This window comes from Phyllobates terribilis, unplaced genomic scaffold (assembly GCF_046119375.1).
Source record: "Phyllobates terribilis strain yellow unplaced genomic scaffold, ASM4611937v1 Scaffold_9__5_contigs__length_417890890, whole genome shotgun sequence".
Taxonomy (NCBI): domain Eukaryota; kingdom Metazoa; phylum Chordata; class Amphibia; order Anura; family Dendrobatidae; genus Phyllobates; species Phyllobates terribilis.
Window position 1 is genome coordinate 279931937 of NW_027362769.1, and position 14677 is coordinate 279946613.

A 14677-nucleotide genomic window follows, 5' to 3' on the forward strand; every position below is an offset into this window, starting at 1 on the left:
CGGCACTAAATTCTTTTGGTGATTTTAATATTTCATGATGTCTTGCACACAGTCAAGGCACCCAGTGCCAGAAGCAGCAAAACAACCCCAAAACATCTTTAAACCTCCACAGTATTTGACTGTAGATACTGTTCTTTACTTTGTAGGCCTTAATCCTTTTTCAGTAAATAGTAGAATGATGTACTTTACCAAAAAGCTTTACATTAATACCTTGACTTACAAGTTTTTTTTTAAATCAAATTAATTTTTATTAAACATATTTTGATCATACAATATTTCTCAAAACATTAAATTGTGAAAGAATACATAAGCTATACAGACTTCCCTTCAATCCCCCCCCCACCCATTCTGACAGCATTCCCCTCCCCTATGTTGTGTCTTAAGAAACAAAGACACAAAACCTCCTATTAACCAATTATGGTAGAAAACCAGAGGTGCATTACATAAATGTTAGTTTATACTGTATGATACATGTTTAAACTCAGTACTCTCAAATTCCCTTATATTGTATCCAAGGTTGCCATGTCTTTCCAAATATAATGTTTCCCTCTTTTTTCATATATACCTCTTTCCATCTGTATAATATATTCTACTTGTTTAACCCCTTAAGGACCAGAGCATTTTCCGTTTTTGCGTTTTCGTTTTTTGCTCCCCTTGTTCCCAGAGCCATAGTGTTTTTATTTTTTGGTCAATATGGCCATGTGAGGGCTTATTTTTTTGCGGGACAAGTTGTACTTTTCAACGCCATTACTAGTTTTACCATATCTTGTATGGGAAAAAAATTCCAAGTGCGGTGAAAGTGCAAAAAAAAGTGCAATACCAGAGTTGTTTTTTATTTATTTTTTTTTACCACGTTCACTGGATGCTAAAACTGACCTGCCATTCTTATTCTCCAGGTCATTACGAGTTCGTAAACACCAAATATGTATAGGTTCTTTTATATTTAAGTGGTGAAAAAAAATTCCAAAATTTGGTTGAAAAAAAAAAATAGCGCCATTTTCTAAGACCTGTAGCGTCTCCATTTTTCGGGATCTGGGGCTGGGTGAGGGCTTATTTTTTGCGCGCCGGGCTGACGTTTTTATTGATAACATTTTGGGGTAGACCCGATGTTTTGATCGCCCGTTATTGCATTTTATTGCAATTTTGCGGTGACCAAAAAACGTAATTCTGGCGTTTAGAATTTTTTTCTCGTTGCGCTGTTTACCGTTCGGATTAATTCTTTTTTTATATTGATAGATCGGGCGATTCTGAACGTGGCGATACCAAATATGTCTATGTAGGGTTTTTTTTTTTTATATATATATTTTATTTTGAATGGGGCGAAAGGGGGGTGATTCAAATTTTTTTTATATTTTTTTTCTTTTTTTTATATTTTTAAAAACTTTTTTTTTTTTTTTCACTTTTTGCATGCTTCTATAGTCTCCATAGGAGACTAGAAGCAGCAACTATCCGATCGCCTCTGCTACATACAGGGGATCAGCAGATCCCCTGCATATAGCAGAATTGGTCCTGTGCTATGAGCACCGACCACTAGGTGGCGCTCATAGCGACCAGCTCATGACAACCGCAGGCGTCTGCTGCAGACCCTGGGTTGTCATGCCCACCCATCGGTGACCCGCGATCACGTGACGGGGTCGCCGATGGGCGGTGCTTAGGACGTGCTTCCCGGAAGCGCGCGTTAAATGCCGCTGTCGGAGATTGACAGCGGCATTTAACATGTTAACAGCCGCGGGTGGATCGCGATTCCACCCGCGGCTGTTGCGGGCACATGTCAACTGTAAGAATCAGCTGCCATGTGCTTGGTTCAGTGTGGGCTCAGCGCCAGAGACCTCACTGAACCGGGGGAGGTAGCCTATGACGTACTAAGACGTCATAGGTTGCAAAGGGGTTAAAATATTCTTCCTCGGAGGGGGGGTCAGCTTCAATCCAATTTCTTGCTATTACTTTCCTAGCACAATAAAGTAACCTAGCAATGGCTATTTTAATATTTTTATCAGCTAATATTTCTTCTACATAGCCCAACAAGCATGTAATAGGGTCCCCGGGGACAGCTCATCTATACGCCTCTTCAATCGCAGCAAGAACCCCTGACCAGAACCTTAATAGTCTAGGGCATTCCCACATCATGTGAAATATGCCTGCCTCCCCTTTTCCACATCTTGGGCATTATTCTGAATTGACCCTCAGCCCCATTTTGTGCATAATTAGCGGAGATCTATAGACTCTGTGAATTACATAAATATGTGACAGTCTTGCAGGTTCGCTCATAGAAAGCTTGGGTATATACTCCAGTATGTTTTCCCAAATATCTTCTCTTATGAGTCTCACTTCCTCTTCCCACTTACTTTTAGATCTCAGTGGAAACTCCAGGAGAAAAGTATGCATCAAGTCTCTATACGTGCCCGAGATTACCCCCCTGGTACTCCCCTACTGACACATATACTCCAGTACTAGATCTGCTTCCACTACCAGTCATTGTTTGGTTCTTTGGAATGCAATTGCATGATTAACCTGCCCATAGTGATACCATTCTGTATTTGGCAACAAGAATTCCCTCTGTAACTGCGAGAAGGGTTTAAGACTTTCCCCCTCCATTATTTGATGCATATAATTAATTCCTCTACCTGTCCATTCTCTTATAATACCAATCTTTTGTATCTCTGGGAGATTATTATTATTCCATATAGGAGTAAATTTAGTTAGTCCCTTCACTCCCCTTACTTTCTTTACTATGTTCCAGGTTTTGTGTATGAGATCTATTGTAGGCATTTTTTCCCCCAACCTATTCATGTCTCCTCCCTCCAGGCCATCAAGTATCTGTCTTTCCCCAATGGAATAATCCAATATTCTTTTAATAGATCCGCCAGAGCCGTAGCATGACCACCCTCTAAAATGTTGACTCTGTGCTGCCAGAAAATATATTTCCGGATTTGGCAGCGCCAGTCCACCCTCCTCCTTGGGCCTTTGGAGAATTTCTAGCTTTATTCTTGCCTGCTTCTTCCCCCATACCAGAGCTCTGATCATCACATTTAAGGACTTAAATCTTTTTTTAGGTATCCACATAGGAGCGTTATGTAAGATATATAACAACTTGGGCATCAAGATCATTTTAAAAAGGTTTATTCTCCCCACCAAAGTTATATGTAGTTTATTCCATATATCTATTTTAGTTTTCAATTTTTGAAGCAATGGCGACAAATTGATATTAAGATAATCTGATACCGAAATATCTGAGATATTTATATTCCCAAGTATTTAAATACTTTTTTACACTGCAAGTTATCAGCTTCATTTTCTCTATTTGTCAATTCCACCTCTCGATCCACTTTAAATAAGACTGATTTGGACCAGTTAACCCTAGAACGCATGACCATAAAAATCTACATTTTCACATACCTGGGGCCTTTTAGGCCCGTGTGCAAATAACATGGAATAACTCAAACAAAAATGACAAACAACTATATACCTGAGGAATACCTAGAGTTTCAAAATTCTAACTAAAGTAATCTTGCAGAAAATAGAAAACAATTAACAGGGCGGGCCTGCGAGGCCCCAGGTATGCGTTCTAGGGTTAATCTTCAGCCCCGATATCGCCCCAAACCTCTCAATTATCTGCATGGCACGACTCAATGATTCAGATGAATCACCCAAAAATAATAAGAGATCGTCTGCATACAGAGCAATTTTTTCCTCATCTTCCATATTTAAACCCTTGGACCTCCTTCGTTTCCCTGATGACTGCAGCCAAAGGTTCAATTGCCATGGCAAAGAGGAGCGGCGACAGTGGGCACCCCTGCCTAGTTCCCCTATAGAAATGGAACGAAGGGGAAATCGCTCCATTAACTCTTATCTTGGCAGTAGGTTGGGAATACAACAATTGAACCCACTCAATAAATCTTGGTCCAAAACCAAATTTTTGCATGACTCTCCACAAATATTCCCATTGTACACTATCAAACGCCTTTTGGGCATCCAGTGAGACGATTACTCTACGACCTGGGTTATCAGTCTGTAATTGAAGATTAAGATACAGTCGTCTTATATTAACCGCAGTAGATCTATTGGGCATGAATCACGACTGATCCAGATGTATTTAATGAGGAAATTATCCCAGTCAACCTATTAGCCAGGACTTTGGCCAGTATTTTAACATCAGCTGTCAGTAACGAGATTGGTCTACATGATTCTGGTATTCTAGGGTCCTTCCCCTCCTTAGGAATCACCACAATTACCGCCTCCCTCATAGAAGCCGGCAGCAATCCCCCTCACTAGCCTCTTCAAATACTTTCAATAATTTAGGCAACAGAAGTTCAACAAATTGTTTATATACTTCTGACGGTAGCCCATCCATACCCGGGGCCTTCTCATTAGCCATGCCATGCAGAGCAATCCCCATCTCCTCCATAGTAATGGGGGAGTCCAACCTCTCTCTGCTCTCATTGTTTAGTTTAGGGAGCGACACTAAATCAACAAAATTATCTATCTCCTCAAATGTCACTATCCCTTCCGAGGAACAAAGTTTTTTATAGAAGTTTATATAGAAGTTTAATCTCTATAAGATTTTCAATATCCCCTCCAGTTCAATAACAACCCTCCCCTTATCGTCAACCATTTCATTGATAAATGAATTATTCCTTTGTGCCGATTCTATAACTGATAATAAATGTCCAACCTTCTCCCCTTCAGCATAAAAGCTGGCCCTTCGGAATGCCTGAATTTTTGCCATTTTGTCTATTAAAATCTTATTTATCTTATCTTGCGCATTCCTAAGGCCACATTGTGCATCAGGAGTATTATTATTTATGGCTTTTTCCTCCGCCCTTCCCAATGCTTCCAGACTTTCTATTTCTTCTTCTTTAGTTTGTGATTTACGCCTACAGATATCTCTAAATAAGAGCCCTCTAAGAAAGGCCTTCATCGCATCCCACTCTATTAATTTATTTGTACTACCGTCATTATGAATAAAAAATTCTTCCAATTCTTCCTCTATCTTCTGAACATTAAGATGTTGTAACCAGACAGGATGCATTTTCCACCCTTCCCTAACTATTCCTCTTTGGGGCCCATACCCAATGGTTACCATAACTGGACTATGGTCTGAGATTACTCTAGGGAGATATTGTACCTCCATTATCATGGAGTGATAATTCATCCGCCAATGCTAAATCTATACGTGATAACGTACCATATGACGTGGAGTGACATGAGTAGCACCATTTCCCTGTATTCCTGACCATCCATGCATCAATTAATCCAATTTCTTTTATGAAATAACCAAAAACTGTATTGGTACTTTCCTGTATACCCGATTGCCTCTTACTCCTCTCCCAGAAAGTGTCCATTACATTATTAAAGTCTCCCATCATCAAAAGCGGTAATACTCTTCCTCTTTTTCGCATACTCTCGCATCAATCTGATTTTAGTGCTAGAGTAAGGGGGGGATGTAAAGTGCCACTATACACATCGGGTGTCCGAAAAAACTTCCCTTAACTGCCACCCCCTGCCCCTCTGGATCAATATATACGTCAATTTCTTCAAAAGGTGTGGATCTATTAATTAGAATGGAAACTCCTCTGGCATAATTAGAGAAAGTGGAATGATAAGCCCTCTGTATCCATCTTCTGTTTATAATCTGAGTAGTTTCCTTTTGTAAATGGGTTTCTAGAAGGCATATTACCGAGGCCCCCCGATCCTGCATACATTTAAATATTGTCGCCCTTCTGGTTTTCTCCGACAAACCCCTAACTTTCTAACTTGTAACTCTAAAACTGCCCATAATAAGTAATTAGCTCTATTTCCTTTATCTTATCATTTCTCTCCTCTGCTGTCTGTGCCCTCACCCCCCCCCAACCCCCCCCATCACCCTCCCCTCCTCTCTTGTATGCTCTCTAGGAGCTGTGGGTTCTCCATTCCTGGACCAGACTTCCAACTAGAGAATTCCTCCCCTAACCTCTTTTTAGAACAACACATCCCAAATAAACCTCTCCTTTCAGGTTATCCCCCATCCCGCCGTGCCTTAGAGTACTTTCTATAATTTGTCTCAACATTTTCACATTAGTACAGGATATCTTTGGTATCAAATATTATAATTATTATTCTTCTTCGCCACCGCCCTGCCCTCTATCAAGGGCTCAAATTTGAAGTCATTATGCTCTGCAACAACTCCTTTCTTCTTAAACCACTTTTCCCTTTCTAAAAAAGAAAAGGTTTCATAACACATTATACCAACAATAAGAAACAAATTAGTCCCGAACCAACAAAAAAGGGACCAAGAGAGAAAAAGAAGGTAAGGGGCGAAAAATAAAAGCCCCCCCCTCCTATTCACTTGTCCAGGACAATATTATAAGTTTGCATAGTGTGCTCTACAGGTGTCCTCTGTTCGAGCAAGCCGTTCCAATTGCCATATAGTCACTACGAAGCAATAAAAAAAAGTCAATTTAACAAGTGTCCTCAGCCGACCGTTTCCTTAAGGAATATTTTAAGTGCCTTGGTAATCTCTCACTCTTTAGCTTGTAAAAATTTAACATTAATATCAATCCATTCTGTGGCCTCCTCTGGCTTTACAAAAAATAAAACTTTATCCATAGCAACCACTCGCAGTTTGGCCGGGAACAACATTGAGTACGTTGCTCCCAGTTCTCTTAGGCGTCTTTTTGCTCCTCCAAATTACATTCGCTGCTTCTGGACAGCTACCGAATAATCAGGATATATGCCAATCCGTTGGCCATTTATTGTGATCTCATCACATTCCCTTGCTTTGCGAATAATGATATCTCTGTCCCTATAGTGGAGTAACTTTGCAATCATAACACGCGGCCCTTTGCCCAGGGGTTGAGGCTGCATTGGTACTCTGTGTGCACGCTCCACCGCGTAAAATTTAGTAAGAGAGTCCGCTCCAATCTTCTCTCTCAGCCATTTCTCAATAAAATCAGTGGGATCTCTTCCCTCAGACTTTTCCGGAAGTCCAACTATCCTAATATTGTTTCTTCTCGAGCGGTTCTCCAAATCATCATTTTTGGTCATAATTTCAGAAATTTGTTGTTTAAACTGTTTTTCAGACTTTGTGAGTTTATTAACCCGGTCCTCTGTCTCTCCCACTCTGGTTTCCACCTCACCAGTCCTGGTATTAACCTTTTGCATATCTTTTTTAATAGTGGCCACTTCAGATTGTACACCCAGGACTGGCTGTGTTAATGTAGTTAGTGCCTGTTTACAGAAAGACACCACAGCAAATACATCCTTGATAGTGGGGTTCTCCTGTATATCACCCTCCTCCTGTGTTGTCGCAGACATCATTTCCCCATCAGTATAATTACTCCCTGGGGACATTCCTCCTTCTCCCTCAGTCGATGGCGCCATCATTTCTTCCCCGTCCACCTCCTCCCCTCTATCCAACTCCTGCTGATCGGTGCCCTCCACATTGCGGGCATACCTCTCCAACTTCGCCGCTACACTCATGCGGCGCTTGCAGGCTGCGTTAGCTTTGGCCGCCTCCTCCTTCTTCTCAGCGCCATCTTGGGAGCTGCTTCCATCTCCCCAGCCTGCGTCTTTCTGTCTCCGGCGGGTCATACCGGCTCACCTCCGTACGTCGCAGCAGCTCTCCCAATGATCCGCAGCACTTCCCTCACCTTCCGGTCGGCTGAGGCTGGCGGTGGCGGCGACGGATCTCCTAAATGACTAGGCGGCGGCGGGAGAGCGCGGAAACACGACCGCTCACATTGCCTACCAGGCTTCGCCCTTGACTTACGAGTTTAGTTCGTTCTGTGACCGAGCTCTTAACTCAATTTACTTGTATATCAAATTAAAGTTCCCCATTAAAATGGATTGAAATGCTATTAATCCATTCCAGCCCCCCAAAAACCACTCCAATTCTTTGTTAGATGTTTTTAGATAAGAAAAATTTGCTTTAACAAATACAGTAGTGTACAGTATGAAAAATGTATAAAACTATTGTCCTTTACTTTTTATTTTAATTACTTCACTTAATCATCATCACACATAAATATAGCAAATAATGAACCCTAAAGCCAACACTCCAGAGAGTGGACATAACAGTGCAGTATACTGTACTTTGCTGCACATATGAAATAACAAAGTACTGGCACAGAAAAAAATAGCATAAGCATAAACCAAAAATTAACCATTATCCTATGTACAGCCCCATGTCAAATGCATGCAGTGCTGAAAATAGAGTCCACCCCCATGAAAATGATTCTCAAGAAAAGGTCAAAAGTGCAATGACCTAAATGCTTGCACTGCAGGATAACCATGTGGTGAATGTCGTAAACTCTCTTGCGTGTAACTCAGATTTCAGCTCGCATCATAAAACAAATCAACTGAACTACGGCTTGTATCTTGTAAAATTCGTAAGTTGATGCCCTTGTTAGTCAAGGTCCACAAGACTGTTTCCCAGAAGGATTTTGGCTTACTTGCTTACATTTTGGCAACCTGCAGTCTAGCTTTTTTGTGTCTCTGTCAGCAGTGGGGTCCTCCTGGGTCTCCTGCCATAGTATTTCAGTTCATTCAAAGTTCATTCAAATGTTGACGGGTAGTTAGCGCTGGCACTGATGCACACTAAGCCCGCAAGACAACTTGAATTTATTTGGAACTTGATTGGGGCTGCTTATCCACCATCCGGACTATCCTGCGTTGCAAGCTTTCATTGATTTTTCTCTGCCGTCCACGTCCAGGGAGATTAGCTACAGTGCCATGGGTTGTAACCCTCTTTGATTATGTTGCGCAATGTGGACAAAGGAACATCAAGATCTAAGGAGATCATTGATATTTTTTAGCCATTTTGGGTTCAAGTCCTCAGACATTTCTCTTCTCTTTCTGTTCTCCATGCTTAGTGTGGCACACAATGCAACGATTGAGTCAACTTCTCTTTTTTATCGTAGACTGACAGATTGCGCCAAATTTTTCATTACTTGTTACACCACTTGATGAAACGGACTGTAAAGGGGTTGTTCACTAACCCCTTCTCAATCTAAATGTTTTCCCCTTTTAAAATAATAAAACTAATACTCTCCTTCGGTTTTGGTGCTGTTCCAATAGTGTTGGCACTTCGATTGCGTACAAGTGTTACATCACATGATCTCTGCAGCCAACTAGCACCTTCGGACGTATCGCATACATCAGGAGGAAGAGTGCGAGCACCAGCATATCTGGGTGTCTGTCTTAGTACAGATAGTTATTCATCGACCGGTGGTAGGTCTCCTGATCTGAACTTTACAGTCTCACATATGCTTATGAGGTTGTCAATTTTGGCTCAAAAGATCTGTGACAAGACCATGAATGACTGTCTGTCCTTGGACCCTGACACACAGTTGTGTGAATGTGGCTTTAATTGAATAAATTGTCACTATTCTTCATGTGTATTAACAGTCTGGCAGTGTACCATTATCCCTCACGATATAAGACTGAGAGAACACAACTCATTGCGAAGGGTAATATTGACACCCAGTTTTCGGTTAGGGTTAGGCTACACTTTTTTGAAGTGCTACATACTGATTTTAACAATTGAGCGGCAATTGAAGTTTTTAATGCTATTAACTTTCAGATATGGGGTTCGCTTGTAGGTTAATAGTGTTCTAAAACTGCGCTGCTACCAGGTGGAAATTAATTTAACTCCTGGCGGCCTCCGGCCTTCAATCACCACTTAGTACATAGTGGCGGCTGTAACCGCACTCCGACACTGAATGACAGCTGGCTCAGCAGTGCATCAGTACAGAGTCGGCTGTCAGTGCCGCTGCATGATTACAGCCCCCTTTCACTATGTACGGAGTGATGAATGGCCGCTGAAAGGAATAAAGTTAATTTCCTCTTGGTTTCCGGACTGTCAGTGTGGCGACCTTTGTAGCTTTAGAACGCTATCAACCTGCAGATTAACAACGTTTATTCACGTGACACCGATCCCTGACACCGTGTGGCGCTGGCATGGAGCCCCGCTGCCGTGAGGAAATTACGTTTATTCCGCAGCGTTTGGGTTTTAGCCATAGGGGCGGCGCCGGCATGGGTTCAGTCACATGTGTTATAGGAAGCGGCTGCTGTACCAGAGTCCTTAGCACTGACTGTCAGCTGTCTTAGCATTAGAGCCAGCTGTCAGTAAGCGCTGTCTAACACCCAGATGCTACTGGGAGGACTAAAGTTAATTTCCTCCCGGTAACGGGGGTCTAAGTATGGGCACCAGGCAGGTTTAGAACTCTATTAACCTGCAGGTTAATAGTGTTTATTCACGTGACAGGTTCCCTTTTACAATTTTAAAATACTGCATAATTTATAAAATATATAAACGTACACAGCACACGCATGCTGGACAGCAAATGCTTATTACAAACGCATTGTACATATTATTAGTACACACGTGCTGTATAACAAATGCTCAGCAGGTACACATATACTAAACATGCATACTACATGTACACATGTATGCTAAACAAGTATACATACACCTCACACACAACTATCACACACTCCTTTGTGCTGCAGGAGAAGCTGATGTACATGTGCTGCTCCTCAGCTTCTCCTGCTCACAGCAGTCCCTCCCCACTGCTGTGGTGCTGACCAGAGCAGGAGAAGCTTGTCACCATGTGGGCTGGACATGCCTCTCTATCTCTCCCTGGAGCACACAGGTAGTTGGACTCCTCTTGCAGCTTGGTTCCTTCTTTGATGTGCTGTGCAGGAGGACAGGAACACTCTTCTATCAATCTGATGTGTAAGTGTTCATTGGCCAGTGTTCTCCTTCATGACATGTCCCCTTTTTGAATGGTTGTATCAAGCGCAGGAAAGTGGCCACACAAAAGTTATAACTTTATAAAGCGTGCCCACCCCACTCAACCCAATTTGAAGTGGTGCCACGTGCGGGCAACTACCACTCTCCACGACCTTGATTACAGAGAAATTTACTGCTGCAGGCGACCTATTTTCTGACCCTGCAGTCAGTGAGAGGATCTTCCGTGCTGGCAGGAGACAGCTGAGGGTGGAATCGTTGATGTCACGGCTGGTGAACAGGAGGGAACTCTGTGTATAAGGTGCTGAGGTCAGGATGACCTGTGCACTGCTGCGCACAGACCAGTGAGATAATGTGGCAGGCCAGGTGGCTCACTGCACTAGCAGCCCATTGGGAATCTGCCCGGTGGAGCAGATTATACTTGTACACAGTGATTTTTTGGTGCCAATGTTCAGATCTTTAATGTCAGTACGCATGTCCCTTACAGCCTCTTTTTGGGATATTATCATCTGTTGGAGACCGGCCACGTGAGATCTGGTAACATCATGATCCCCTTCTAGAGTGTCCATCCTGCAAAGCACTGCAAATCCTGTCTTACACATGCAATCTCAGATTTCCAGGCCTCTTTAACTTAAGGTTTTAAAATCCTCTTTAGAGGGCAAATGGTTTAGGTATTTCAGGAAGAAGGGGACGAGGCAGGCTCATACTCCATCTACTCATCCTCTAAAGGCGCAGGGGATGAAGTCCAGTCCTCCATGTTGTCAGTATGGCCTTGTGTCAAGGGGTCCCTCCTAGGTTTGTGATATCTTGAGGGCCCCATTCTATATGGGCTCTTTTAGTAGACCGTTTTCTCAATCTTGGGGGTAGCTGGGCCCAACAGTCAGATTGTAGCGAGGCAGTCTCTTGAATGTCCCTTAATTACTGCATGATCAGACCCAGTGTGCTCTATGAGGCCTTTACATTGTAATTGGCTCAGGGGTATGCAGCATCTGATCAGAGTTTCTTAGGTTTGTTTGCCCCGATGTCAGGATCTAAAATCCCCACCAGGTTCCCTCTTCCCAGGGCTTAGGGAGATTTTTCACCTCCTACCTTGCCGCCCCCGACAATGAGTGCGCAGATTGGTGGGCAGGGGCTGCTGTCGTCGCGGTCTGAGATGGGGCTGGCTCCTTGATGAGAAAGGCATAGAGTGTCGTGACAGGAACAGCGGTGCCTGCAGCCGCAGAGGTCTTTTCTTTCTTGGGACCCATTCGGGAAGGTAATCTGGCCGGTACTCTTCTAGAAAAGGCAGTTTACAGCAGTTCTTGTCCAGAGCTCCTCATGTGCATACTCTCTCAGCTCATTATGAATTTTTACATTAATTGAGAGAAGTTTTCTGTCTTTTTGCCTACTCCTGGAGTGAAGCAAGAGCATTGATTTGTGCTTTTCCCTCATTTAATGATCCATGCTCATTAGCGCAAATCCACGCACTAACCGGGACTCTAAAAAGTCAACTCAGCCTTATAGTATGTCTACACCTTCACTCTTAAGATTTTTGTCATTAGGGTTTGGGCAGCCCTTTCAGGATATGTAACTTTTATTCTTGTACGTTGCCCCAATTGTGTTGATGTAAGCCCCTAAAAATTTGTCTGGTGCCAGCTAGTCAAACGTATGTTAATGCCAAACGAATATTCACTCTTTACCCCGCCCACCCCTCTGCATCGCAATCCTCGGATTGGCCGTGTGCTCACCTGATTTGAGTGTGAAAGCTGCATAGAAATACATGCTGTCATGCTCAGACCAGGAGAGCAAACAACCAACCCGAGGATTGTGATGCAATCCTCGGGCGAGTAATATACATAAATAAAAAGGACATATGCTGAAAGGGCTGCCCAAGCCCTATATCAGGATACTATTAGAAAGGTACGAAAAAATGACCTGATAGATTCCCTTTAAATGCACACGGCTGTGAGACATGCTTCAATGATTGTGGCTATATAACAGTTTCTTCAGAACTTTTAATTCTGTTGGATCTCACTTAGCTGTAATAAGCTTATTTCTATACATATTGTTATGCTGAGCAGATTTGATATATAGGTTTATTGGAAAAGAATTAGTATAACTTGCAATTTATTCATTCAAATACCTGGTGTTTGTATGGATATGAGTATAGTGGGAGGTCCTACTAACAGTAGTCCCTGTGCATGCAGAGGTGGCAGTCAATCACTCGACAGGACTGCTCATTGGACAACAATTATTTCAATTAATAAAATGCAATGCTTACAGCAACTTTTCCCACAAAAATGTATACCAATGTGATCAGTTCTTCCTGCTCTATGATATCCTGCCTGCAAATCAGAAAGAATTTAACATAACTGACAGGTTTCCTTTAAAGCAGACAATGGTAAAACTGTCAATATATTCCATAGTTACATTTTGCACTACTAAGACCACATACCTTAACTGCCCTTTTTAATGCTTTTTCTGTGGATATTGCTGCTTAACTACATTTAAGAAAAGAACAATGTTGGTTTATGATAAGTGTTAAGTACAAATCGCCTACATAGTTTAATCTTTGACCATTTGTCTTTCTTTTTATTACTTTTTATAGGCTTGTTTTCGATATTTGTTGTCATCAAGCTTGGATAGAGGAAGATGTCCTCATAAAGACTGGCTCTAGAGTGTATATATTTAATATATTTAAATTCCAAGCCATCCAAACCGGCACTGTTGTATCGAAAGTATGGCCATTTACTTGAGGACTATTGCCTAATCTTCAATTTATGGATTAATGTTAAATGCAAAGCCGACCATTTGTAATGAATTGATAATTGTTTGTTTGATGTTTGTACCCAGCACTTTAACGTTTTGCTCATAATCAGCATTTTTAAAAGATTTGTTTTTCTCGGGAATGCATTCTTTAGGCTTTTAAAGTATAGATCTATATTTTTGAATAATTAAAACAATGTTTTCTAATGGTTTTCAATCCTGTTTTACTTCTAAATGAAAAGTGTATGTATATGTAATACTTTTGTCACTTCTAGTTGAAACGATCTGGATAGCAAGCCCCTTGTGTGAATTATCATAATTGCAATCCCGTTTTAGCCTCTTTTTGCAACTTCTTTATGGCCATATTGATTCCCACTCACTGTTATCTATTTGTCAATTAACATTTTGCATTGAACATGGTTGTCTGGTCCAAAATTATATATCTGCAGTCCCTCTGTGTGACTGCAGACTTATGAATCCCCCCCACTGTATGCACTGTGCTCTGCAGGGATTCTGAATCGGGACCAGAGGGTACCAGGGCCTGTCTAGTGGGAGCTGCCTCTCTCCATACACTTCTATTGCACTAAGCTGTGCCCACTTGACGGCTACAGCAGTAGACAGGTAGTACAAGTGTATGGAGCGAGGCTGTACCCACTAGTCGGGCTCTGGCCGGGAATATACATAATGCATATGCCGGTCCTGGCTCGGGAAGTAGCAAATCCTCACAGCGTGCAGTGCAGGTGCTGGGGGGATTCATAAGTCTACATTCACACTGAGTGACTGCAGACTTATCAATTTAGACCGGATAACTTCTTTAATTTTGAACCATTTCTTTAACCTACTGAGTGCTTCACAGCCCCTTTTTTTTTTTCAAAGCATGTTTTGGCTGCACAGTTTTGAAAATGAAATATGTTAAAATCATGTTTCACTTGTGCCTGCCCCCAGAAAAAGGTAAAACCAGATGCTTTTTTTTTGCCTGAGTAGTACACTATTGCTTTTGCAATAATCATCAATTGCTGTACGGAAATAAAGCTGTTTTGTCTGCGCTGCTGGTGAGAATCCACAAAGAGACTCGGGAGATAAAGATTAATAAAATGCGGTTTTAATATCTACGCATTTCAAAGTTATCTCCCGAGTCCCTTTGTGGAATCCCATCAGGAGCGCAGACAACCGCTTTACTTCCATACAACAGTTCTTCTGGTC

The 14677-nt window shown here is 42.1% G+C and overlaps 1 protein-coding gene across 3 annotated transcripts in view; it reads left to right on the forward strand.

The window, feature by feature from the left end:
* Window positions 1-13787, forward strand: part of TBCCD1 (TBCC domain containing 1) — a 97450-nt gene extending 83663 nt beyond the window's left edge. Inside the window, exon 6 of one of the 3 annotated variants that reach the window (XM_073647830.1) lies at window positions 13317-13787. The gene's annotated coding sequence lies outside the window, so the exon portion shown is untranslated. The remainder of the gene's footprint in view (window positions 1-13316) is intronic. The other 2 variants (XM_073647827.1, XM_073647829.1) reach the window with 2 other exon arrangements.
* Window positions 13788-14677: the final 890 nt, after the last annotated feature.